The following is a 27,378-nucleotide window of genomic DNA, read 5'->3' on the forward strand; positions in this document are numbered from 1 at the left end:
ATCTATTTGAGCACTGGGTGTTTGAGCAAGAGAAATGAGAGCCAGAGAGTTTGGAAGAGAAAATTTTGTTTATTCAACTCATATTTATTTAGTGCCTACTATTTGCCACTTAATCCTGGACTAGGTGCTAAGAATATAGCATTAAAATAAAAAAGATATAACTTCCTACTCTCATGGAGCTCTACTATATTGAGTTGAGTGCTAAGGAGAAAAAAAATAACAACAGGAAAGGAAGATAGGGAATGTTGGTAAGGAGGAGGCAGTGCGTTTTGCATAGGGTGGGCAAGGAACGCTTCACTGAGAGGGTGCAAGGAGACAGCCTTGTGGTAAGGTAGAAGAACAGCATTCCATAGAGGCAACAGGAAAAAGACTCTGATAAATATTCTTAATTTTAGTCAAATTTATCTATGTTTATCTTAAAATTTCTGTCCTATATAAGAACTAGTTTCCAACACCAAGGTCATTAAACCATTTTCACATATTCTAAATGCTTTATTGTTTCACCTTAAACATTACGTCTATAAATTACCTAGATTTTGATTTTTCTATGGTATAAGGTAGAAATTACTTTTTGCCTTCCTAAATATACGTAATTTCCCAGCTTCATTTATTGAAATATGAGCTTTTGGCTTTTTTTATTCTATTCCATTGGTCTGTTTATTTATAGTTGAACCAATACTAACTTGTCTTAATGTGACTGTAGTAGGTCTTCATATCCAGTAGAACAAGTTTTTCCACCTTGTTCTTTTCCAAGTGTCCTGGCTATTCTTAGCCTTTGTATTTTCCTATATACAATTATATTGTCTAGGAAATTACTGAGTTGGATAATATATGTTGTGTGTGTGTACATATATATATATATAGCATAAAAGAGACATATCCAGAATGTCTTATAATAAAATTTTTAAAAGAGAATTACTACAAATCAATTTTTTTTGAGAGGGCGTCTCTCATATTTATTGATCAAATGGTTGTTAACAACAATAAAATTCTGTATAGGGGACTCAATGCACAATCATTAATCAACCCCAAGCCTAATTCTCAACAGTCTCCAATCTTCTGAAGCATAATGAACAAGTTCTTACATGGTGAACAAGTTCTTACATAGTGAATAAGTTCTTACATGGTGAACAGTGCAAGGGCAGTCATATCACAGAAACTTTTGGTTTTGATCATACATCATGAACTATAAACAATCAAGTCAGATATGATTATTCATTTAAAGATACACAATCCAGCAGAAACATGGTAAAAAGATTCATGAAAGAGTAAATTCAAGTGACTAATACCAAAAAATGATAGACAATTCCTTAGTATTGAGAGAAATGCAAATTAAAATAATAAAATTTTACTGTCAACATACCAAATGGCTAAAATGTGAAAGCCTTATACCTAATGCTGACAAAAATGTGAAAAAATGAGAATTTTTATATATGGAGCTGGGGTGGGAAAAATAATTTTAGGAAATATTTTAGAATTCTTTCTATATTTAAAGGAGATTAGTAAAAGCAATTCCATTCCAGTGATACATCCTTGAGGAAATGAGCATATATGTATATCAGTAGTTCACAATCAGGGGTAATTTCTCCCCCACTGCAGAGGACATTTAGTAATATCTGGAGACATTTTGTTTTCACAACTTGAAAGGGAAGTGCTTCTGGCATTTAATGACTAAGGCCCAGTGATACTGCTCAGCATCCTGTGATTTATAGGATGCCCTTCCAACAAAAAGGAATTATTCAGTCCAAATGTCAATAGTGCCAAAGTTGAGATATCCTCATGTACATTAAATATAGGTACAAGTTTATTTATTAGATTATTAATATTAGTCAAAAATGGAAGAAAAACATCTGTTAAAATACACAGATTAATTATTAATTATGGTGCACTTGTATATTAGAGTACTGCATAGCAACAAAAAACTAAACTATAGCTCACATAACAGCTATTAATGAATCTAAAAAATATAATACTGAGCAAGTTCAAAGACAGGAAAACATGTAGTGTTGAGGGATTCATAGTAAGTGGAGTGATTACTGTAAAAATTCAGATAGTGGTTACTTTTAGGAGGGAAAAAAAGGGTTTTTTGTGAAATGTCACATGGGGATGTTCTAGGGTGTTGAAAATATTCTATTAAATTAGGTGATGGTCATATGAGTATTTACTTTATAATTTGTATATTATAATTCATGTATTATGTATTCAATTATATTTCCCATTATAAAGGGTTTTTAAATTTTTTATAACTTTAAAATTTTTTTGAGATTATTACTGATTCACATGAAGTTGTAAGAAAAAAATAAAGATCTGTGTGCTCTTTACCCAATATCCTCCTTCTCCTATAACATCTTGTGAAAGTGTAATATACTGTCACAGCTGGGAAATTGACATTAATACTGAAAGGGTATCTCACTGCAACCCTCCTTACCCCAGAATGACTCAGGAGACATGGGCCCACGGAAGAGATTTTATTATCTGAAAGAGAAAATGGCTGCCCCCAGAGAGGGGGAGCAGCAGCTTGTGTGTGAGGAAGCATGTTTTTAAGGAGTAGGGGTAGGGTGTGTTCTGCGTTGGTGATTGGATCTGAAGGGGTGGGCAACCATCTGGTCATTGGTGATTGGATCTGAAGGGGTGGGCAACCATCTGGTTGGTGATGATTGGATCTGAAGGGGTGGGGGTCTTAGTGTGTCAGAACTTGCCTTCAAATACAATATACTGATCCTGTTTAGATTTCCCCAATTTAACGTGCTTGTGTGTGTATAATTAGTTCTGTACAACTTTATCATGTATTTAGGTATAAACACCTGCACAATAAAGATGCAGAACAGTTCCATTACTGTAAATATCCCTTGTGCTTCCTTTTTATATATCCACCTTCCTCCTATCTCTAACATCTTATAATCACTAACCTGTTCACTGTCTTTATAATTCTGTCATATAAGACTACTATATAACTAGAATTATACAGTATATAACCTTTTGAGATTGGCCCATTTTTCACTCAACATGATTCCCTTGTGATTCATCCAAGTGGTTACATTTATCAATAATTTTCTCCTTTGTATTTCTGAGTAATATTCTGTGGTATGGATGTGCAAGAGTTCATGTAACCATTCTCCCCATCAATAAAGGGGAGAATATTCTGCTATGAATATTTTTATATCAGTTCTTGTGTGAATATAAGTTTTTATTTCTCTGGAATTATTGTTGAATAGAACAATTGCTGGATTGCATGTACAGTTTTATAAAAATCAAAAAACTAAAACAAAGTTCCACACTCTTTTCTAGGGTGTCTGTGTCATTTTACATTCCCACTAGCAATGTATGAGTGATCCAGTTTCTATTCATCCTTGCCAGCATTTGGTATTATCACTGTGATTTATTTAACCATTCTGTAAGGGTGTAGTGATGTCTCACTGTGGGTCAGTTTGTAATTCCCTAATGGCTAGTAATGTACATCTTTCCATATCCTTACTTTCCATCTGTACAAAATATTTTTTATAGGTGAGGGATTGCCTAGCATGTTCTAGGCTAGCCAGGGTGGCTAGAAAAGAGGTATTGAGGGGTAAAGTAGTAGGAAATGAAGTGAAATACTGTTGCTTTTATTCTGAGTGAGAGCTGATGAATGGCATAAGCTGAATTGCCTTTTTACTAGATCATTCTATGTTGAGCACAAACCAAAGGGCGATAGAGTATAAAGATGGAGACCATTTATGAAGCTATTGGAATTAGCCAGCTTAGTATTAGTGGTGACTTAGATGGGAAGAGTAGCAGTGAAAGCAGTAATAAATGGTTGAATTCAGTATATATTTCAAAAGTAGAGTCAAAGGAATTTCCTGATTAAATGTGAGTAGAGGGAGGCTTCAGGGATGACTCAGATGTTTTAGGAGATTCTTGTGGGACATGGAGGTGGCCTATATATCTATGTAGCAAACTAAATATTTCAACAGTTCTCAGGCAGAACTCAATGTTTCGCCCAGTTGACTATTTCCTTGTTCTTGAAACATTCTCTTTTCTACATTTCTATGAAAGATCACTGCATTGGTTTATTCTACCTCACTGGATGCTCCTCTAAGGTTTCTTTGCTGGCTCCGCCTTCTTTGCCCCACTCTAGTGTGCTCAGTCGGGGTCTACCCTAGACTCTTTTATCTTTTCTATTGCTAAGAGAACCCTCTGTGATTAAATATCTTCTAAAAGATCTTGGCTTCTAAATTAATGTCTTCCATTTAGATCAAAATCATGAGCTACACACTACTTTATCCAAAGTAGCATCTTCACTTTGATGTCTGATAGGCAGCTTAAATTTAGCAGACCTGAAACCAATTGCTTATTTGCTTAACGCTACTTTCCCCCTGGCTTTCTACAACGGCAATACATCCAGTTGCTCAAGATTAAAACCTGGAAGATTCCTTAACTTTCATCCCTTACATCTATACAAATCTTGTTTATTTTAACTACAATCATATCTCAAATGTCTATTTATCTTCATCTCATTTGCTACCATTCTCATTCAAGATCATATTATCTTTTCCCTTAACTCTTATCATAGCCAGATAACTGATCTCCCTTCCCTCCATTCTTGCCCCACTTAAACTATAAACAGCAACCCAAATTTTTCATTAAAATATATCATACAGTTATAAATAAATAAGGCAGAGGAAGGGTTTTTTCTTACAGTAGAATGCTAATTACTGACTAATAAATGTAAAGGAAGTGCTGGGGTTATAAATACCATCATCTTGCAAACACTTCAGTAAATGTTGGTTCAGGCAGGAATTACCCATTTAGGTTAAATTCAGAAGGGTGGGTTTTGATGTATCCACACATTTTTTTTAGTAGCAAGGAAAAAACTAGTAACTATATCATGATGAAAAAATCAGACAACCTTGACTGGGGCAAATAGATATTTTGTGCCTCCAGGTGGATAGTCTGAAAAGGACACGATATAGTTTATATAGTATTTCATCCAGGAGCACACGAACGAAAACTGATCTTGAATGATTATTGGGCAACTCCAAAATGAGGAACATTGTACTAAAATGTTGGACTATTTCCTTAAAAATGTCAGTGTCAAAAAGGACTAAAAGAACAGAGGCACTAAGAATAAAGGAGACTGAAAGACATGAAAACTATGTATTATATGACCCTGTATTCGTATAAAGAAATGCTATAAAATTTACATTACAATTAATGTTCTAGTGTTTTTATTACTAGACAAATTAATAAAACTGGAATACCAACAGTAGATTAGGAAAAACATTAGTATCAATGTTAAATTCACTAAAATGGATAACCATCCTATGGTTATGAAAATAAAATCCTTAATTTTGGGAAATGGTAAAGTATTTAGAAGTAAAAGTCCATCATTTATGTAACTGACCCTCAAATGGTATAGAAAATGTATTATGCATATATACAAAAAGAGCAAATGATGAAGAAGATGGGGACAAATAACAATATTTGATTCTTAAAAAGGAGTTTTTTAAATGTTCTTCTTGAAATTCTTCTATGTTTGAAATATTTTCCAAATAAAAAGTTAAATATAGCATGCACATGTGCATGTATACAAATATATATATTATAATCACTTGAGAAAACTGGTAGAATCTAATAAAGGTGAACATATGCATAAATTATTACCCCAAAATTCACTGTTAGGTATATTCACATAAAGTAGATGCATATGTTTACCAAAAGACATGTACCAGATTGCTCATAGGAGTACTGCTTACAGATTCCCCAAACTGGGAACCCCCCAAATGCCCATCATAAGTTGAATGGATAAATGAATTGTGGAACACAATAGAATACTTTACAACATGGGAATTAATAAAATATCACTAGTCATAATGACAAGGGAGAAGTTCATAGACATAACATAGAAAGAAAGAAGCCAGACACAAAATATCACATACTGTATGATTACATTTATATAAGGTACAAAAACAGATGAAATGAATCTATGTTAGGAGTCAAGACTGTGGTTACTCTGGGCAGGGGATAGGTAGTGACTGGAAAAGGACATGAGGGGACATCTAGGATAGGAGTAATGTTTTATTTCTACACCCAAATACTGATTACATTGATGTGTTCAATTTATAAAATTTCAGCAAGCTATTCACTCATGTTTTCTGTAATTTTCCCTAGTTGTACTTATCTTTAAAAAAGTGGTTTTTTTTAATCAGTATATTTCTCTCTTGCTAAAAATGCTTCAGTGGCTTTTCTTTATCTTTGAAATAAAATAAAAACTATGATTTTATGGTCCCCCAAGACCTTTATTGTATATATGTCCAACCTCATGTCATATCATTTCTACCCTAATTTCTAAGTCTAAACTCATTGTTCTGTTTAGTTCCTCAAACACGTCAACTGATGTCCTGCCTCAAAACATCCATACTTGCTGTTTCCTCATGGAACCCTCTTCAACAGGCATTATTGCCTAATTTCATCTCTTCTCAGCTTCAAAGCTACTTTCTCCAAACTAACTATCTCTGTGGCTATTCAATCACCCAGTTTCTTAGTCCCTTTGTAGCCCTTACATTGATAGAAATTTATTTGCTTATTTATTTGTTGTCTATATTCACCACCAAAAATTAAAGCTCTTTTCCCTTGCTCATCATTATATTCTCAACATGTAGCAATTTGTTTAACATACAGTGGACACTCATTTAAGAATTTTTTGAATGTATTAATAGATGTTTATCAAGCTCAGGAGGACCACGCAGAATAAAGTTATATACATTCATAGCCATTAACAAATAAATAGGAGTTGAAGTTTTGGAACTATATAACGAAGTGTGTAGAATGAGACTTACGGGTCCTTGCTAAGGGTGAGCAAGATTTATGGGGCAGGCAGAAAAAGAAGCCATAAAATATATGGAAATGGAGATGCCACAGAGGGAACTTAGATGCTAGGCTGTGGTGAAAACAAACCTAAGTAAAAGCAAACAAAATAAGACAAGCAAATAAACAAAAACAATAATTGTGGTATCATGGCAGCCAAGAGAGATGAAAAATGCTGTCCAGCTATGACTCAAGTTTTGATGAGGAAAGAGCTGGTGGCCTTGCTGAGAAGAGGTCACTGAAGATTGCAGATTATAGATTACAGAGGGCTGAGGAATGAGTGAGAGATGAGGATTGAGGACAGTACAAAACCTCTCTTTAAAAATACTGTATTGTGAACAGAAGCACAGTGTGGCAGTAATTAAGAGAACTTGGATAGGGGGAGAGAATTTTGTTTTATTTTAAGATGGAAGAGACTTACTACTTAAAATGCCGATTGGAGAGCATTGTTGTTCCTGTGAAGCAGAAAGGGAAGAGAACCAGAGCAAAGATGGAAGAATGATATGGGTGGAAGGGTGAGAAGAGTTCAGGTTGGAAATGAGTAGAAATGGAGGTTGGAGAAGAGTAAACGGTATGAAGTACGGTAACATGAGTATAGATCTCTCTGGACACTTTGCTCAGAGTTACCATCTCAGCAGTGGTGTGAAGAGGACACAAATACAGGGTATGGAGAAGGAAGAAAAGAAGGTCAGGGAAATAAAATCATAATAAACCACTTTAGTATTATGGTTCATGCTTGCCATCAACAACTTTGTAACAGAAATATCTAGTTAACCTGAGCTGTGCATTATGGAAATACATATTTTGGTTTGACATTAACTATGTTCTAATTTTTTTATTAAGGTATCATTGATATACACTCTTATGAAGGTTTCACATGAAAATCAGTGTGGTTACTACATTCACCGTATTATCGAGTCAACCCCATACCCCATTGCAGTCACTGTCCATCAGCGTAGTAAGATGCCACAGTCACTACTTGTCTTCTCTATGCTACACTGTCTTCTCCATGACCCCCCAATACCATGTGTACTAATTATGATACCCTATAATCCCCTTCTCCCTCCCTCCCCAACCACCCTCCCCCACCCCTCCCCCACCCCTTCCCTTTGGTAACTACTAGTCCCTTCTTGGAGTCTGTGAGTCTGCTGCTGTTTTGTTCCTTCAGTTTTGCTTCATCATTATACTCCACAAATGAGGAAAATCATTTTGTACTTGTCTTTCTCTTCCTGACTTATTTCACTGTAATTCCCTTCTATTTTAATTGCCATTTTCCCCCCATATATGGGATATTTACTACTGTGTGTCTAGCCTTAGAATATTCTGGGGCTGAATGTTGCATAGCTTAAAAATTGGTCTGTACTGTTAAAACATGCTTCAGAATGTTTTAAGATAATACCATTATTACAAATGAGACATGAAACAAAACTAAAACCAAGAGCGAATGTTCATCATAAAAAACAACAGAAAATTCCAACATGAGTAGTATAATTTCATTTTATCAAAAAAAATTTTATATTTAGTATAAATAGTATTTATGTCTATGTGTTGTAGAGCAGCTTTTTTCTGCATATTTATTTTTTTAATTTCCACAAAAATTGTATCTGTAATATAAGAAAAATATTAGGACATATTCATAAATATTGCCTTACGAAAAGCATCTTGACATAAATTTATGTGAGTCAAAAAGCATGCATTTGTTTGCTACACATTACCAAATTTCCTTACAAAAATATTGTACCAATATAGGATCAATGCTAGCAAAATCAAACACTTCTTATGAGAAAGCACACATGATTCTTTAAAAAGATGACCTCCAGAGATCAATGCGAAAAATAGGACAAAAATCAATCAGTAAGAAAAAGTCTTGGTTTTCTTTTGATGATTCTTAGTGGCAGGAGTTCCCAGCTAATGAAGGACTGAAGTTTGTATATTGGTAAGCCAGCTTCCTTGATCACTGGTTGAATAACTCTGAGTTTATGTTTAATACTAGACCTTCAGTGGGTCTCCAGGCAGGACTGACACCAGTGATTCAATAATTAAGGAGCTCTTTATTGGCACTCCTCCCTTCCCTGACTCACCTTCCCATTCCACTTGCATGCTTCCTGCGTTCACCTCCAAAGGACAACATTGGACCTAAATCTTGCCTCAAGGTCTGCTGTTTGGGAAACCCAATATAAGACGTCTGTCGGAGTCACATTAGAAAATGTAAGTTAAGCCTTTGCATTGTCTTTTTCTTTTCTGTTTCTATATCAATATATATCTAGGAATATCTAACACTTATGAAGAAATTACTGTATTCCCAGGACTGTGCCTAAGTTATTACCTGGACTAATTTATTAAAAATCTCACAAGAAATGCTAAATATGATATGGGATTTATGAACAAACCCCTCATCTATTTATTCAACTAATAATAATGAGTGCCTACTGTCTACATAATGATGATAGAGCCTGCCCTCATGCAGCTGTCGAATAGTGAGATAGATAATATTACATAAACCAAAAGTCCAAATGGTTATTTAATTGCAATAGTGAGAAGTTATAAAGAAAAGGGCAGAGTGACATAAGGTAGAAGTTTAAGAAAGGACTTAATGTCCTCTTGTGGAGGTCATTTCCTGACAAAGTGTTATTTAACATGGGATCAAAATGATGAATAAGAATTTATCAGTTGAAAAGAGGAGGCAATACATTCTAAGCCAAGGCAATGACATGTGTAAATACCTTAGAGGGAGGAGCTTAGCACTTCTGAGAAGCTAGAAGATCTTTGTAGGTGCACTGTGGCAAATAAAGAGGAAGGTAACTTGACAGGAAACTTCTGATTTGGAAAGTTGCCAGATCTTGTGAGACCTTGCTCCCTATCAAGAATGCTGAATTTCACACCAATCTGAATTTGGAATCATCTAAGGATTTTAAGCAGTGTGCTGTTTTTTCCAGCTGTTTTTAATGCATTTCAGTTATGGACTAAGCTCTTTGGCTAGACTCAGAAAAAGAGGCTTCTCGTCTGCTAACAGAGGCTGTAAACTGACTGTCAGAAAATGTTTTTTTCATTCGCATCATACTGGCCCATGCTTAAAAGTTTAAATGTGTTATTAACTAACATCTAGATTTCTAGGATTTCTGGAAAAGGAGACTATCGGGTAACACTAGCTTGGCATTTCCCATAGCATCAGTCTGCAGGCTTGAGAAGAGGCAGCCATATTTAAATGGCACTTTGATTTTGCATATTGCACAAATTTCTGTATTTATCATAAAGCTACTATATCATAGAGTATCATAGAGTTACTGATTTATGTTACTGCCTGGTCTTTGTAGATCATTGAGTTTACAAAGTTAGTTGTAGCTCCAGGGGGAAGGGTTTTCCTGGCCCAGGAAGAGTTCCCTATGAAACTGATGAAAATGAAATAAGTCAAGGGAAAGGGTAGGTTGGGAAAAACCATTTTGATTGCTCACAGCTTGCTCGAATTTGCTGCCTGGCTTGGCACTGTCCATCTTCTCTAGCTGTGGCTCCCACTCTGCTGCCGTGGCACGTTCTCTACTTCCCACCCAACCCTTCTGGAAGGAACTCCATGTGTGGGTTCTTGGAGACTAGCCTGCCAGACCAAATACATACCAGGAATGGAGGGGAGGAGAAAATATCCATTTTCTCTCCACTCCTTGCCTCAGATTGATGAGATGCTCTGCAGTGGTAAACACCTACTGATATGTAAATGAACTAAGGCTAGGTGGGAGATTCTGGAAATTCTGTTTTTTACCCCACAAATCACCCCTCCAGAATTCTCACCTCACAATCTATGCACCCCCAATCTTCTGCAATGGCCCCTGTGTGAGAAAACTGCAATACTGCAACAGGACGAATAACATATGGTAACAACAGTAATTATGATAGAGATAGCAATAAAATCATGATAATCCTCAAACCTGAGGATCCAGCTGGGTTCAAAGTCCAACACAGATCAAGTCCATAGCTTGCCCATTCCATGGGAGGCCAGCAGCTGAACTGGTAGGGAGCTCCGTGCACACTCAGGAAGCAGCAGCTGTGGCTATGAGGCAGGCCCAATCTTCAGGAACTGTAGAAGAAATAACCTTAAGGGTGATAAGATGCATGTTTTAATGATACCAGTATAGGCAAATCCTATCCATTAGATAGGATGCATGCAAGAGAGTGGTCCTGTGATAGGACAGTGGCAGGAATGGGGTCGTGTCCTAGTCTAGCATACCAGACTTCACCCCCTTCCCTGTGGGAGTCACAGATGAGTCAATATGTAGGGCTATGGGAGGCACATGCACTGGCTATAATGACAAAATAAAACTTCCTTGTAAGGTGCTCTTACCTCCCGGACATTTTGGATACACTCCCCTAGTCTTTTGGGCCCACTCTGCTGTTACTCCAGGAACACACAGGAGGCCAGCTTCCAGGCCTTGTCCCCAAGATGCCAGAAGGGCCAGCCATCACTGGTCCATGGGTCAAAATGTCTAGGGCCATGTCTGCTCAACAGTGTCTAAGGTTTAATGCAGTTGAGGCTGGCAGGATGTTGCTTTGCTGGCCATATCCTGACTTCAATAATTCCTCTTTGTTTTGCATGTGCAGTTGTATAGGAGAGGCAGCAATGTGTTTTAGCATGTCCACAGGGCTCAATGCCATGTTCCGGGGCTTCTCATTCAGATGCCATAGCACTGTCCATAAGTGGACCGACCAGCTCCATAGGCTACTGGTATCTGACTTCAGGCCAGATTTTAACAAGCTATTGTACCTCTCTATCATGCCTGCTCTGGTAGGGTTATATGGTACATGCAACTTCCATCTTATCCCTAACTGTTACACCCATTCTTATAATGCATGTCCAGTAAAGTGGGTGCCTTGATCGCTCTCAATCACCTGCGGCTGGTTATAGGCTGCAAAGAGATGCTCTAGGCCCCACTTGGTGGTTTGCTGATCTGCATGATGTTCAGGAAAGGCAACCAACAGGCCAGTAGCTGTGTCCACATAGTTATGGCATACCAATATCCTTCTGATATGGGCAGAGGCCCAATATAGTCTATCTGCCACCCCAATAGTCTATTGGCCCCTTTGCTATTGTCCCACGTTGCTGTGGGTCTCAGTGTAAGTCCCTCTTAAAGCACACAGGGCACTCCTTCTGGGCTCTGCTGACTTCTTCAAAGTTCAAGGGCAAGCCCCACCAACTGGCTACAGACCTCATTGTCTTTTGCCCCATGTGCAACAAATGCTGATGTAACTATTGGGCTACATCAAAGGCAGGCTTTCCTCTAGCCAGCGCACCTGGGCCAGTGTGTCTGCTTCATCATTCCGTGGGGATGCCAAAGGCAAATGACCTGTCACATGATATATGGTAACTTTTTCCAATGCCACAAGAAACAACCACTCCACTTTTCCTGCTGCCTTATGGCCACTCAGTTCCCCTAAGGAGTTCCTGATTTTGCAGAGGGCCAACACCACTGCCTATGGTGTCCCCATCTTCCCCAATTCTGGGGAAGGGCCTACTCCTCTAGGAGGTACTTTACCAGAGACCGCATCCCCACTGAGGAATCTCTGGATGAATCCCTACCACCCACAAGGGGGATCCTGAGCGAATCCCCACCATCCATAAAGGGGTCCCAGGGTGAATCCCTGCCACCCCTCAGGGGGTCCAAGGGTATCTCCCCACCATCTATAGGAGCAGCCTGCCCAAACATCACACCCATGAAGACAGATTTCAGGTTCACTGGATCCTGCTGATTTATGCCAGGTGTAGCTCCCGGAAAGGGTGTTTCTGGCCTGGGGCAAGTACCCCAGTGAAATAAGTGAAATCAGAATAAGTCAAGGGAAAGGGTAGGTTAGAAAAAAACATTTTTATTGTTCACATCTTGCTAGAATTTGCTGCCAGGATCAGCACTATCCATCTCCACCATCCATCATCGCCGCAGCTCCCACTCTGCTAGCACAGCAGGCTCTTTACTTCCCGCCCACTCCTTCTGGGAGAAACTCCATAGGCACATCCTTGGTGACTGGCAGACGCCAGACCAATTGTGTACCAGGAAAGGAGGGGAGGAGAGAATGGCCGTTTTCTTTTCTCAGATTGATGGGAAGCTCTGCAGCGGTAAACACCTGTTGATATGTAAACGGACTAAGGTCAGGAGGGAGATTATAGAAATTCTGCCATTTACTCCACATGGATGTTTTAACATCTGGTAGTGCAGATGATCATGTCCTTGAATAAGCTAGCTTCTGAATTAGTTTAGGTATTTTTTTTATAGCAGTTAACAGGCCTTCCTGAGAAAATAATGCAGAACAGTAAGAGCACAGGTTTTATATGCGGATGCACACAGGCTCTGTAAGAAGCCCCAACTCACAGGACCAGGGCCCTCTCTCACCACTTGTCTTGTAAACCTAGCATCTAGTCCTATCTAAGCAGTTGACACTCCTCTCTAGATCAAGTTCTTTATGCCTTCCAAGCTTGTGTTTACCCTTTCTATTCCTCTCCTCTAAAACCCTTCTCTATGTTTCCTGTTTATCTCTCAGGGTCTACTTGAAATGTCTCATATTCCTAACAAAGTTACTACTCTCACCCTTGCCTACCTCCAGATCCCTCTGGACTCCTGTAATATTTAAGACATTCTTCCATGATGAAACTTACTACATTATATCTTAACTATTTATTTCTCACCTCTGGATTGTGAGTTCTACTAGGCAGTTACAGTGTTTATAGAGAGGAGAAAATGAATGAATGAATGAATGAATGAATGAATGAAGAAAGTGCTTGTTTTTGAAAATGCTTTTAGTTATTTTCATAATTTGAAAGTAACTCTCACAGGACTATGATAGGAGAAGAAGGAAGAGGAATTACAATAGAATATCCTAACTACAAGGTGATGACAAGGGAGATGAGAAGGCAAATGTATTAAAATCCTGAGAGGGCCTCAGGGGATGAGGGTGAAAGTGAGAGAGAAACTAGAGCAGCTCAGCCAGGTGGGCAACAGAGTGACCTAATGCAAAGGAGCTGATGTGTTCACACTGTTGATGCAAAGCAGAATTCAGCAGGAACAGTGGAAGCTGGAAAAATTGATGTGTATATGATGTATAGGCTGAGAGAGAAAATGAGCAAGATGAGAAACTAGGACCACAGAACTTATCAGTAATTTTTTCCGAGGTCTGTAAGCAGAAACAGGAAAAACAGACTGTCTGCGGGATCCAGGGATACAAGCTGATCAAGTTTATATAACATGAGTTGATAAGGTGCAGAAGTTAGGAGATAAGGTTCAGATGCTAACTTAAGACTTTTAGGTAGATTCTGGGTTCCTAAATTGGGGGACCCAATCACTGAGAAGTGCCCTTAATTCTATAGATGCACAATATAGTAGGAAAGCCACATTAACAACAGGGAGTTAGGGAAGAGAAAAATAAGGATTAGTCTCTTAAGAAAAATATTGCAGATTTTCTGATTTTAAAACCATTGAAAACAAATAGTACTGTCAAATATGTTTTCTTTCTTCTGGGTGTTTTCAAGCTCAAATGCAATAATTATAATAATATCTCACATGTGTTATTCTATAATATTTACAAAATATATTGGCATATATTATTATCATTATCACCACCTTATATCACTTGAACATTTAATGGTACTGCTTGGGTTGTTTTGCACCCTATTAACAATAAAAACAAACCACAGTGCATACTCACACACACTACTCTCACACATTTTTCCAATCTAAGTTTTCTAATTGCACTCAATTTTTGTCATGCTACTTTTTAGCTTGTGCTGCTTTGTTCCATTTTATGTATGTTTATAACTCTGGAAATCCTTTCTGAAACAAAGTAGTACCACAAATATACAAATGCCATTTAACATTATGAGGTTTATCTTCTGGAAGATTTTGATTATCATCTTAACTATTATCCATAGATCTATGAAGAAAATAATGCAACCTTTGAAAGGTTTATGAAAGAGTCCTTTTCCATTTAAACATCATTTCTTATCTGAGGATACCAAATGTTAAAATAATCACTTCAGACATTTAAAATATTAGGAAATGTTAACAGGTCCCAAATGTGTAAATATACATGGCCATATCAGCTTTTGATCATGTTCAAACATATGTGCACAGATTCTACCTTACAAATGATTTCCCATGTATTTCTTTGATCTAGATGTTCTACATCATTATGCTAAGCAAAGATGATCCTTGTTCTTTATCTCAGTTACAGGGCACAAATAAGAGAAAGCAGAAATCACCCCTTCAACCCGTCACCTCCAGTAAAGTCCCAGTGTATCTCCTTCAAGGGTATGACTGAATCAATTGTCAAAGAGCCATAGATAAGTTTAAAATATCTTTACCCCAATGAGTTAATAACATCTGATAAGTCATATAACATAAATCAGTAAGATATACCTAAATGAACCAAAACACTGTAACATACAGCCCCTCTAATCAGGTTTGGCATCTAGACCAAACTGTCAACTCTAGAATTAAAAAAAAAAAATTGAGCCTCGCACAGTTCCAGTGATATTTAGGATATGTAAACTAGATTAAGAAATCAAACAACTTATGATCCTTGCTAAACCTGAAAACTGAAAAACATTAACATCTTCCTTGGCACAACATGGTTTTCAAATCTATATGACATTGCTTGGCTCCATTTTTAGTCAGCATAATTTTGGCTTCTATTCTTATGTGGATAACAGCCAAACTCATCTGTCTCCTATGTCCCATCCTAGCATCTTTGTTTAGTTCCTCGACTGAGCTTCTGTTTTATGTAACCTGAAACATTGCTGTAAAGAAAAAGCTTTTCCTGAGCGATTTGGGGTATCTTTGTCAAATCATATAGTTATCTGAAGCTTTGTTTTCAGTTCAGTGGTTTGAGTAGTATAGCCTTCTTTCTATAACTTGCTTAGAGATTCCCATGCCTCCTTTCATAACAAATTTCTTTGATTAATATAATTCTCTTTCTGCTGTGATTTCTTTTGCTATTCACTGCCCTCTTTGATGAGTGAAAAATGCAGGTGCTAGATTTCTCAGGACGCTAAGTTTGAGGGCAGTGTGTGCATTCCTATCTTCACGGTCACAAATTTGAGTATTTTGGTTTTTACATTTGTTTATAAAAACTGGGAAGATGATTTAGCATGTCGTGGGCCTGTTTGCCAGCACATTGATTCCTCATCCTTGAAGGCTGAATTTTCTTGGCTTCTGTGCTAGCTGACTTCCAGCCTGGGTCAGTCAGTGGGCAGTGAAGATGAGAGATGGAGGGCAGGATGAGGGAGGCAGCTAGCATGTCCCCTACTTGTAGCAGCTTGTCTCTTCTTTAACTCCAGCTGCCACCATCCAGGCCCATCCTGGTTTTGTCATCTAACCTGAGAGACACACAGATCCTAAGCTCCATTTTCTACTCTTCTTCCTTCCTTTGATTCTCCAGTCTAAGGATGTTAGTGAATTCCTGATGGTGTTAATCTGTAAATTACTCTATCCCTATTGTTACCACTTACTGTTCTCAGCTATTCCTTCACCTGTGCAATTAATTCCCTGCATTAAAATTCCCTTTATTGTAGAAGTGGATTATGTTTTGCTGGATATGTCCCAGATGAACAAGTACCAATTCTTACCTAAAATAAGTAGGAAGATTTTAAGTTTAACAAATTTATCACTGGCACTTGCTGAAGAGGATTTATGAAGGCTATTGTATATGCCAAATAAATCTAGCCATTTATTTACAATAAGTTACCATTTGGAATAATCCTACAAAAAGTTCCTAATAATGGGATTGCAATTCAGAAGGGGATTAATTGGATTGGATATTTAGAAATATTAGAGACATTTAAAATTTATTGGGAAAAACTTTCAACCCTTTAAAAGATGTTCTTATATGGTACATAAAAACTTCCTTACCTTTTCTAATTTATAAACACTTTATGTGTCCAAGCATTTCCCCTTGAATTCTTTCATTCTAGGAAGGAAACCTCAATTGAACTGGTACAAAAAATTAAGCAATGACAATGAATTTTAACCTAACTATAATCAAATCTGAAAATTTATATATAAAGAATAAAAAAGACATTGAAAAGCTAAAAATGCCTATGCCTGATTAAATCACATAATTCTTAATAAAATAACTGGATCACATCCCAGAAATAGGGGTTTTTCCTTTGTAACTATTATTTTCCTAATTTGATCCTAGATAATAACTATTATATCATAAGAGACCTTTGCCTTTAGAGATATACCACAAATATGGTAAATGTTAACAGAATTATCTTAAAATAATTTAATACATCTGCATGTCTTACAGAGTAAAGGTTTTATTTTTACTTTTGTATCTGTGTCTTACATATGGAATCATGGATTAATATGCCATATGTTTTTGTCAGCCCTTATATTCTTACATCATTTATTTGTATATTCACTTTCAGAAAAATTTTTCAGAAGATACCCTTTATTGGTCTTTCATGTGGAAGAAATAACATTCAAACATACCAACATAATGTGTAAAGGAAAAGTAGAAAATATATTCAGTTTCTGATATGACTCTCATGGCCACAGGCAACATGTTCACAGTGCTGAGTGGAGAAGGCAGTGGGAAGAAGAGAGGGAGAGTGACTGAGGTATTGATATGCACAAGTGGCCTGGTGAAAATACATTGCTGTTACCTTCTTAGTTCCCATATCTTTCTGAAGCTTTGCAAATAACAAAAATGATTTTAAATGTCTCAGTTTCCAATGATCATCTCTGAGTGAATTGGTCCTACTGATGTGCTCTGGGTGAGATCTTAAGGCAGAAAAGTTTCCCGTGTTTTCACTGCACTCATGAAGTATTGCAGTAACTCCCAAAGCTACTCTTAGAAGCCACCATGGTCATTCATGCCTTGGCAAACCATAAGAAGGATAAAATAAAAAGTGAAACTTCCTTTTGATGTGGTTTTATATGATCATATTTCTGTCAAACTGACATATCGTCAACAATATGACTATTTTTCCAAATGATATGTAAACCCAAACATTCAAAAAACAAGTATTCCCTTAAAAACATTTATTTTTATGCTAGTAAAAGGTTCCTGATCAGAGATCTCTCCTCTGAAGAGCAAAGTGCAGGCATCAGCCTCTTTCCATCCTATCATGCCACCTTCCCATCTTCAAATCTCTCCATCTCTTTGCTTTCTCGATGTTTTGTTACAGTAGCCCTCCAGGTTTGTTTACAGTGCTATTTCTCAAACTCTAATGTGCATCCAGATCACCTGGGGACTTTGTGAAAATGCATGTTCTGAACCAGTAGGTAGCAGATGGCCTGTGAATCTACAGTTTTAACAAGCTCCAAGGTAATGCCTATATGCTGGTCTTTAGACACATTTTGAATAGTAAGTAATTAAGTTTATTGCCTCACTTCTGTATATTATATACTCCTTGAACATAAGAACTTTGTCTTGCTTATCTCTCAGTACATAGTAACACAGAGTAAACATAATTATTTCAGTGATGTATTTAATATATAAAAGTTCTGATCATCTCTTTCCCCAGAGTTAGTTTTCTGTAGATACAAAATGAGAACTCCAAAAACAAATGTATTCTTATGTAAGAATAAAATATATCAAACAAGTTAGATTTATATATATATAAATTTGTGGTTTCTGGCTTTAAAAAAAATTGTATTGGAATTCCTATGAAGGAATCATATCTGAGTGCTTTATCCCTAGACACACTAGAATTGTAAAGTACACTGCAATGAAAAGTAAATAATAAGTATGAAAAGTCTTGGCATAGAGAGGAGGAAGATATAATTAGTAACATGCTGAAAAGCATTAATCATTTTTAGCTGTATATGCCATGATATTTTAAGAACATAGAATGGATTCCTATAAGATATAAAGAAGTATAGAATTAATTTAATAAGTATATCTCAACCAATGTAGTATTTTTCCTAGGTTTGAATTTAGAATAGCAAAACAGAATGATCTCTACTTAAAGCACTAGGGAAACCAAAATCTTGTGTATCATAAGTATTTTTGTGTTGGGGTGAAGGAGCTGATGCAGATTTCTTTTTCTAATTTAATAAATTCCTAGATTCTTTTTACTTGAAGTGAGGAAGATGACATCTGTAATAATGTTTTATGTGAAAGGTCCCAGAATGTTCTGTAAATTAAGGCATAACATGAGAACATGATAAGTGCACACACTTTCTCAATATTTTCCTTTTCTGCTTCTCTCTCCCCAGATAAACCCATAGTAAATCTCAGTGCTAATAGGAACCAAAATGATCACAAAGAGGCCTGAGAACCACATGCCCCTGTTGCCTTCTAGTACTTCATGACTTCTGACTCATTCTCTTTCTTTCTCTCTCCCTTTTTGCTCTCCCTTCTTCTCCCGCTCCCTCTTCATCTCTCTGTCTTAGCAAAATGAAAAGGAGGACACTGATACTCCAGGCAATAGGGCTCTGGTCAAAAAGGAAGTAGGAAAAGATAAAGATTCAGACTGACAACTGCTATTTTACTTAATCTGTTAGTATCCATATGCCTGTTAGTATGAAGTTGAATTGTTTCTATGGAAAGTTGTTTTCTAAAATGCTAAGCTCTTTTGGTTGTTGATGACTGCAGCACGACAGCTCATATGTACCGTTGAATACTCTGACAGCATGAAAAAATTTACTGGCTCCTGGATGTTTTATCTTAATGTACCTACAAGTGCCACATACATTACAGTTTCTTTTTGCTTAAAAGTTTTTCACTGTATAGGCGTATTGTCGGTTTTTGCCTCATGATATCCTCATCGGGGCTTTCTCCCCCATCACTGAAGTAATTTATTTTCAGAATAAGTCCCAGTCACTATGTGGCAGTATTTTCATCCATGTGTTTAAAATGATAAATTGCTATCAGTTATATTTATAGAATGGAATTCTTTCCTGCAAATAAAAACAAAATATATCTGTGCTGTTACCAATTCATGTTTTAAAAATTAGAAACATAAACTATGATTCATATTTGGAATGATACTCATAATTATATACATAATAAAAATCACTATCCATATATGCATATAATGCTATCAGCATATTAGTTTCTCAATAGTTGATGACAAAAATGATGAATACCCATATCTCATGAATATCCCTTAGTGAAATATTCCATTTTTATTCCCCCCATCCAAACTTTCTAGCAAATAAAGCAATTTCTGGGATATATGGATAATAAGATTAAATAAAGTTCCATTTAGAATTATCTTGTCATCATTTTTTAGAATCTGGTAGCACAATTTCTATTCAAGGATCTAGTAATTAAGCTTTCAGATATAAAAGCAAAGTATTCGAAGCAGGAATTGGTTGGCTTCTATGAAGATTAACTAAAAATCTCAAAAACACTCCATCTCCAAGATTAACTCAGAGAAATAAAAAGCCACTTACAGCCAGTAAATCCTATCCTGTAGGATCACAAAAAGGAAGTGGCTGTTCATATTTAAAGATATGGGCTTCAGCCTTTTCCCTCTGATATGTCTGAGAAGGTTTTATTTATAAAGATACTCCTTACATAGCATTATACATTTTATATACTCAAGAATACTTATGAAAAAGGTGATTATTTAACATTTCTTGGACTATTCAGGAAAAAAGAACAAACAATGCATATAATGTGGCTACAATATAAACTTTGTTTCATTTGTGTATTTGAGGTAAATTTCTGAAAAACCAGTATGATTTAGAATACAGATAATTTTATCTTTGTGGTATTTAGGCACAAACTAATGTTATTCAGTGTCTTCTTCGTAATAGCACAGAAGACTTTTTAAACATCTTTGTAAAAAAATGTTTGATGGGTTTTTATAAGCTGCAAGAGCTACAGCAGCCATGCGGAGGCCAATTTGATGGAGAAAAATTCCAAACTTCTGTGGATGATCTGTGACTGAGCTGTCCCCTCTGCTGTGAATCTTTTGGCTAAGGAATTGACAGAGAATTAATTTTCCAAAATAAGAAAGGAAGAGGTGGAAACTGTACATTGGTCAAAATTAGGCAGATATGGCAATGAAAAAAATTAAGATCTTATACTACTAAATTTGGATTTGGAGTTATTCAAAGAATAATTTCTATAAGTTACCAGATTATTATCTGACAGTATTTCTAGCTGACTTTTCCTCTTTTGTTATGATCGTTCATAGTCTTAAGTCTGGCAATTGATTTAAGAGTCTGGGCTGGAATGTAGCATTAAAAAAAAAGCCTCAGGAATCTTTCTGTAGTCAGTGCTATTCATTAATATTCAATATTTCAAAACTTTCACTGTAACTTAGTAATCATGTGTATATGTATGTATATTAGATGTTTAATGTTAGTAAAAGTTTAACCTGTTGGCAAAATGAAGTCTAAGAAAGAACCCAAATGGCAGAAATTTAACATAGCTTTTTTTTTAAAAAAAAAGAAAAGGGAAGAGCCCTCTGATATTTAGTTCAATTAAATGGCACTTCATTCTCAAATGAAGCATCCAGGACTTATTATCTTTATAAGTATATTTTATTTTCTGTATTGAACCACAAGATTCACTGGTAAGTGTGGTTGAATAATCTGAACTTGTAGAACTTTCTTAATTCAATTCCTCTCTTCTATGAACTTACACAGCTGTTTAGTTCTTTTGTAAACAGGGAAGGCTAGGCACTCTTGCACAGATCTTTTTAGCATATGAAACATATTGACATGAATATAACATATGTGCCAAGGCAATATTATTCAGCTAACATTTCAACGAAATGCAACATAAAATTTTAAATTACTTATTTCTGCCTGTGTTTGATTCTTGTTTACTGTATCTGATCCAGAGAAAAAAAAGAAGACTCTTAATTTGAAAAGCCATCTCTAATGTCTTTGCATTTTAATCTCATTAGAAAAGAATAGTTATAACCAGTTATCTTCCAATTGCTCTAAAGTCACCAGGTATCAACATGGCAGTTTTAATTGGTCATTTATTTTGATTCATACGGCAGGTGTCCAGGAGAAGGGCACTGATAGACACAGTTATGTCAGACATAGAAAGCAGGTAGGTTCATTGTTTTTGTTGGAGAGCAAGATGAAAGACAGGTTTGCCACTGTAGTCAGAGCATATCACCTTAAGCAAATCTGTCGCAATTTGTTGCCTTAGTTTCTCCAGATAAAATGCACAGCCTCTTTTCCTTTCTCAGGTAGATTGGTGTGATTACTGATTACTTTCTCTTAAAAAAAAAAAAGACAATATGTAGTGTATTAAATTATATATTTTTCTTTTGAATCTTATCTTCTAAATACCCATTAATGAAATCTTTTTATGATTTAACATTTATCTCCTGTTCTAAGGTACAGGAGTATCTTCTACAAAAATATTTCAGAAATGTCTTTTGCCTTTTATTCATTGTAGAAGTGTATAGATTGTCAATATTGTAACTGAACTGTAATGTTGCAGTTGTTTATAATTGCATGATAATTGGATATTCCACTAGAATTTAATTTTCATAACACTGTGAATAATGCAAATGTCTTACTACATACTTAAACAATATGTCCTTTCATTACTACAATACTCTGCATAACCAAATATCTCAGAGTAGAACATAAAAGAATCTTGCAAGGTGAACAAATCCTGGAAGTCAAAAGTAGGCAGCTATTTTTTCCAAAATGTTAGTATCAAATTTCAGATGTTGGATACAAAATAAATGAGGAAGGAAAGCTAGATAGGCACATGGAATATGTATTATGTCAACTGCATATGAAATTTTAGATTAAGATCCATGTCATTTTTACATGCTAAAACAAATTACGATTCATGTGTGTTTTATCTGTACAATATTTTTACCTTTCTTACCTTACCTAAACATTAAAAAAAAATGCCCATATATTGCAGTCTGACCCAAGCAATGAGGAAAGAGTGAGGATCTGATATCCACTAAGCGCTTGGCTCCCTGGGAAGGGGAGGTAAATGGTCTCTGTATACGAGAAAGACCTGAAGGGGAGGTACTAGGATATTAGATATCTTGCAGTATGCTGTAAAAGCTCCCTTCGTAAAGTGCTGCTGTAATCTGATCTCTTTCTCTTTCCTTTTTTATTAATAAAAGTGAAGTGCTGGCTGGCTTCTTTTCTTATTGACTGTTTTGAGCCCTTAATCTTTACAAGGCATTGGAGCAGTTGATTTAAGTCAACCTGGTTATCATTTAGCCCCTGTCCTTCCTGGAGAGGACTTGACAAGAAATAGGGAATTTCAGATAAATAAAATTTACACTGATACTCTCCACAGTGGAATCGACTTTAAAGTCTGATTAAGAGAAAGAAGGTCTGTTTGGGGCAATCTCTGATCTCTATGAATTCCTTTATAAATTTTATAAATATGCTTCAGGTTTTGCTGGCTCTAAGGGATTTTATATGACTATTTGAACACAAGTTAAATACTGAGAAAAAACCTAAGAAATACCCCTTTCAGAAATTTCCATCCCTGATGGGCTTGAGAGTAAAAATTTTAAATGCATCAGGTTTAATAATTTTTTTTAATGATCCATTCATCGTCCCTAGCAATCATTGGAGTAACAGGAGTTTTATCCAAAAAAGATCCATGCAGATTAATTGGATACTTTTCTTGAGGGAAGAATTGAAATGGCAGTTCAACATCAGCTTCAATCAGAAACTCCATGACTTTTAGCTTGATCTTTGTCACTCCATAGGAATTTTACCTTGTTAAGAAGCCTCTGGTGCTATTACACAATTTTGTGCTGTGTAAAAGCAGGGAGCCCAGTGTTTGGGCAATTCTGCAATCTGACTAGAATTTCTGGTTTGCTTCCTGGAAGGAGCTTTGTTACACCTAAAGTGAAGTGGCTTTAATGAAACGCCATTGCTGGTGGCTAAAGGGCTTCCTGTGTCTGGTCAGAACATGGGAGAGGAGGTGAATTGAGATCCTTCTCACTATGCCCCCGGGGAAGCATTGTTAGCATCCGGGAGAATTTGGTTTCTGGAGTTTTCATTTGCACAAATTCCATATGTGTTATCCATTGCCAGTGGGATAAAAGGGGAGGTTTTTCAAGAGAATTGATACCAGGATTCTCATTTGAACAATGCTGTATGTGAAAGGCGTGGCCAATCTAAAGGTAAGTATTTCAAAAAGAAAGAAAAGTTAATTCTGTTCTAGAGGGTAAAGCGTAACAAGAATTGGAAGATATTAGAACTTGGATGAATGTGTAACATAGGTGTTAATTCATAGCAATAACAACAGTAACAGCAACAAAATATTTTCATTAGAATCAGAACCAGTTTGTGAAAAGCTACTCGTTTTGTGCATTTGCAGTCTCTTATTTATCAATGAAAATATTGGTTTCACATAAACTTTTAATCTTTTCCAACTGCTCCTCATCTGAGTAAGCTAACACACACACAATCACTTGTCTTCAGAAATATTTGAAGGTCCACACAGAGAAAAATGTTTTGAAGTATGTGGATGTTAAGTTGTGTTTTAAAATATGTGGGTGTTAATTATGATTTCCTTAAGCTAATACCCTATTTCACAAATTTCAGTGAGGTAATCTTTTAATTAATTCCACATAATCCTAGCAGACTATCCTAAGTATTTCTAGATAAATTTATATATAATTTCCCAAGTGTTACAGATTTCTTCATCAGAAAGTAGTTTTAATAATTGTTCTAATTTTAAAACAATATTAGACTTCAGTCTGATAATTCAGTCTCATTGGATATGAAGATTAACTGATTGTTCTGTCTATAGTAACCAGTTACATTAATGAATTATCTTATGAAGTTGTGCTTCAGTTCTTTTGCAGTTATAATGAAAATTCAGTTGTTATCTTATTAACCACATAATCATAAATATGTTTTCTTTCTTCTAACTCATGAACAAAGACACAAGAAAAAAATCTGGAAACTGTTCAGGGGTTTGGAAGTCTCATTTATATTCTTTAATAATAGACAACATTTTTATGTTGGTGGGGTACATTCTTAGCACCCACATGCCTACCCCTAGTCAGATGTCAGTATGATATATGATGTTTGCCCCACTGTGATAAACAGTGAGGAGACTAGATTCAGAAAAATAAATATTAAATTTTCATATGTCTTTCCAAATATGTGAAAATATGTAGAGTCAAATTTGATCTTAGTCAATTCTTATTCTCCAATTCAGCATGCTAGCTAGGAGGCATGATTTCAGAGTTTCACTTATCAGAACTCCCTGCCCACTTCTAACATTTTGACTTACTCAACTCAAATAATAAGCCAAGAATCAAGAAGCAATTAAGCTGAGTGCAATTAAATTCAGTATGCCAGTCTTATATTCAGGTCAGAACAGAAATGAAAATTAGACAAAGTGCTAAATTTGATCATTGAAAAAGATAAAGCTTAAGATTTTAACTTCTGTATGTAATTTAAACCTCAAACTCTTAGACATAATGTTTTGAAATATTGAAATGATTCCTTTTTTTTAGAAAAAATAAAAGCCTCTAAGCAACTATAAATTACACATTTTTCTTACTTTTTCAACTTTACTGTATTTCATACTCCATATCAGTGGTCATCTCCCCTTAAGAATTCTTCCTGACTAGTCTCATGATAGTTTCCTCTTTTCATACGTTAACATGTTAACATGGCTCAAACACCTTTCTCAATCACACATCTTCCATAATCACATGCTGTCAGGTGCACACTTTCTGTTTTCAGAAAGCGAACTAATCCACTTAAATACATTTTCTTTATATCCTTCTAATTTGGGGCTTTTTGGTAATATAGGTGGATATAGCTAAACCCCTGAGTGTTGGAGTTTCAAGCCTACCAAGGAGAGGGAATGCTTAACTTCCAGTCTTCCAGTTGAGACTTTAAGGTTTATATTCAAGAAAGAATTCAGGACATGCTAGAAACAAATGAACTCATAAAACTGAAACCCAACCACACATGAACTGAATACTAATTGCAGTCTGAGTTTCTTCCCCTACCCACAGTCCAATAAGTAGTCTCATAGGGTTGAGTGGTCAATACTTGGATTGGATTAGGGCAATCTACCTCTAGCCTGACTGCCTGCCTGCCAGAATTAGAAGTAAATACTCTCTGGGGGAAGAGTATATCAGTCAGAGCCTGAGCCACAAGTTATCTACAGTTTTTCATACACAATATCTAATATTACCAAAAAGTTATCAGACATACCAGGACACAAAAACCAAAGGGCCCAAAACTGAGAAAAACTGACAATACAATTATACCCACATGTGATCCAGATACTGCAGCTGTCAAGACAGGTTTTTCAATAAAAGCAAATGGCATTTTCAAGAAGGTAAGAGACATTCTTGAAATTTTCAGCATAAAACTGGTCTGTGTAAAAGAAGAAAATGGATATGCTAAAGCTGAGAAATAATAATTACAATAGCAATTCAGAACTCAATAGATGGTTTTTATAGCTAATAAACTACTTTTAAGTGTTTACTTTCTGTACAGAGTGAACAATTAGCTAGAGTTAGGCAGTGATTTCTTAAATAGGACATACTTCTGCAGAACAGAGGATTAGGAAAGAGAAATTTAGGTCAGGAAAAAATAACCAACCTGAAGCACAAAGAGAATACAGGATTTAAAATACAGAAAACAATATAATAACCAGAGGGGATGTGGTGAAGTCATGTGTATGTGGAGTATTAGATAAAGAGAAGAATGAGAATAAGGAAAAGGAATATTCAAAGGGTCCATATGAGAGAACTCTCCAAAAGTAAACAATGACATTGAGACACAAGAGCATATATAATATCAACCTCAAGAAGAATAAATGCAAAGGAAAACACACTGCATTATATCATAGACTACCTGCTAAAAATCAAAGACAAAGAAAATGTCTTAAAAGTATCCAGAGATTCTGACATGTTATTTTAAAAGCAGTTAACAATAAGACTGATAACTTATTCTCAACAGTTACCATGGAAGCCAGAGAACAATGAAATGACTTTCTTTTTAGTGGGCAATCTAGATTCTAAAAACTCAGAAAATATTCCTCATAAATGAAGACTGATAGATACAATTTCATAAACTGAACAGACCCACATTAAAGAAATACCTCAGGAAGTTCTTCAGAAAGACAGAAACATACTTCTTCAGTATGAAGAAGAGATATAAAACAAAAAGGGTAAAAATCTGGGTAAATCCAAATGAATGTTGACTAAAGTCAATAATATTAATGTCTTATGGAGTTTAAAAATACGTTTAACATAAGATGTAAGGCCTCAACATTACAAATTATAAAACACTATTGAAAGAAATTAAGACTTTATTAAATGGAGGAATATGCTGCCTTTACTAATTAGAAGACTCACTATGTTATGATAATTGTTACTCAAAGTGACCTAAAATTCAATAGAACCCAATAAAAATTCCAGAAGATTCTGTATATGAAAATTTTAAAACTGAATATAATGTTTATGGAAATTGTAGCTCCACAGGGAAGGGTGTTCCTGGCCTGGGGCAAATCCTCTGTGAAACCGCTGAAACCAAAGTAAGTCAAGGGAAAAGGTAGGTTGGGAGAAACCATTTTTATTGCTAACAGCTTGCTCAAATTTGCCACGTAGGCCTGGCC

At 35.8% G+C, this 27,378-nt stretch overlaps 1 long non-coding RNA gene across 1 annotated transcript in view; it reads left to right on the forward strand.

Moving 5' to 3' along the window:
- The first annotated feature begins 23,682 nt into the window (after positions 1-23,682).
- LOC140843273 (uncharacterized) overlaps positions 23,683-27,378 on the forward strand; it is a 154,971-nt gene continuing 151,275 nt past the window's right edge. Inside the window, exon 1 of the long non-coding RNA XR_012120888.1 lies at positions 23,683-23,908. This is a non-coding gene — a long non-coding RNA (uncharacterized lncRNA). The remainder of the gene's footprint in view (positions 23,909-27,378) is intronic.

Source organism: Manis javanica, chromosome 8 (assembly GCF_040802235.1).
Source record: "Manis javanica isolate MJ-LG chromosome 8, MJ_LKY, whole genome shotgun sequence".
Lineage (NCBI taxonomy): Eukaryota > Metazoa > Chordata > Mammalia > Pholidota > Manidae > Manis > Manis javanica.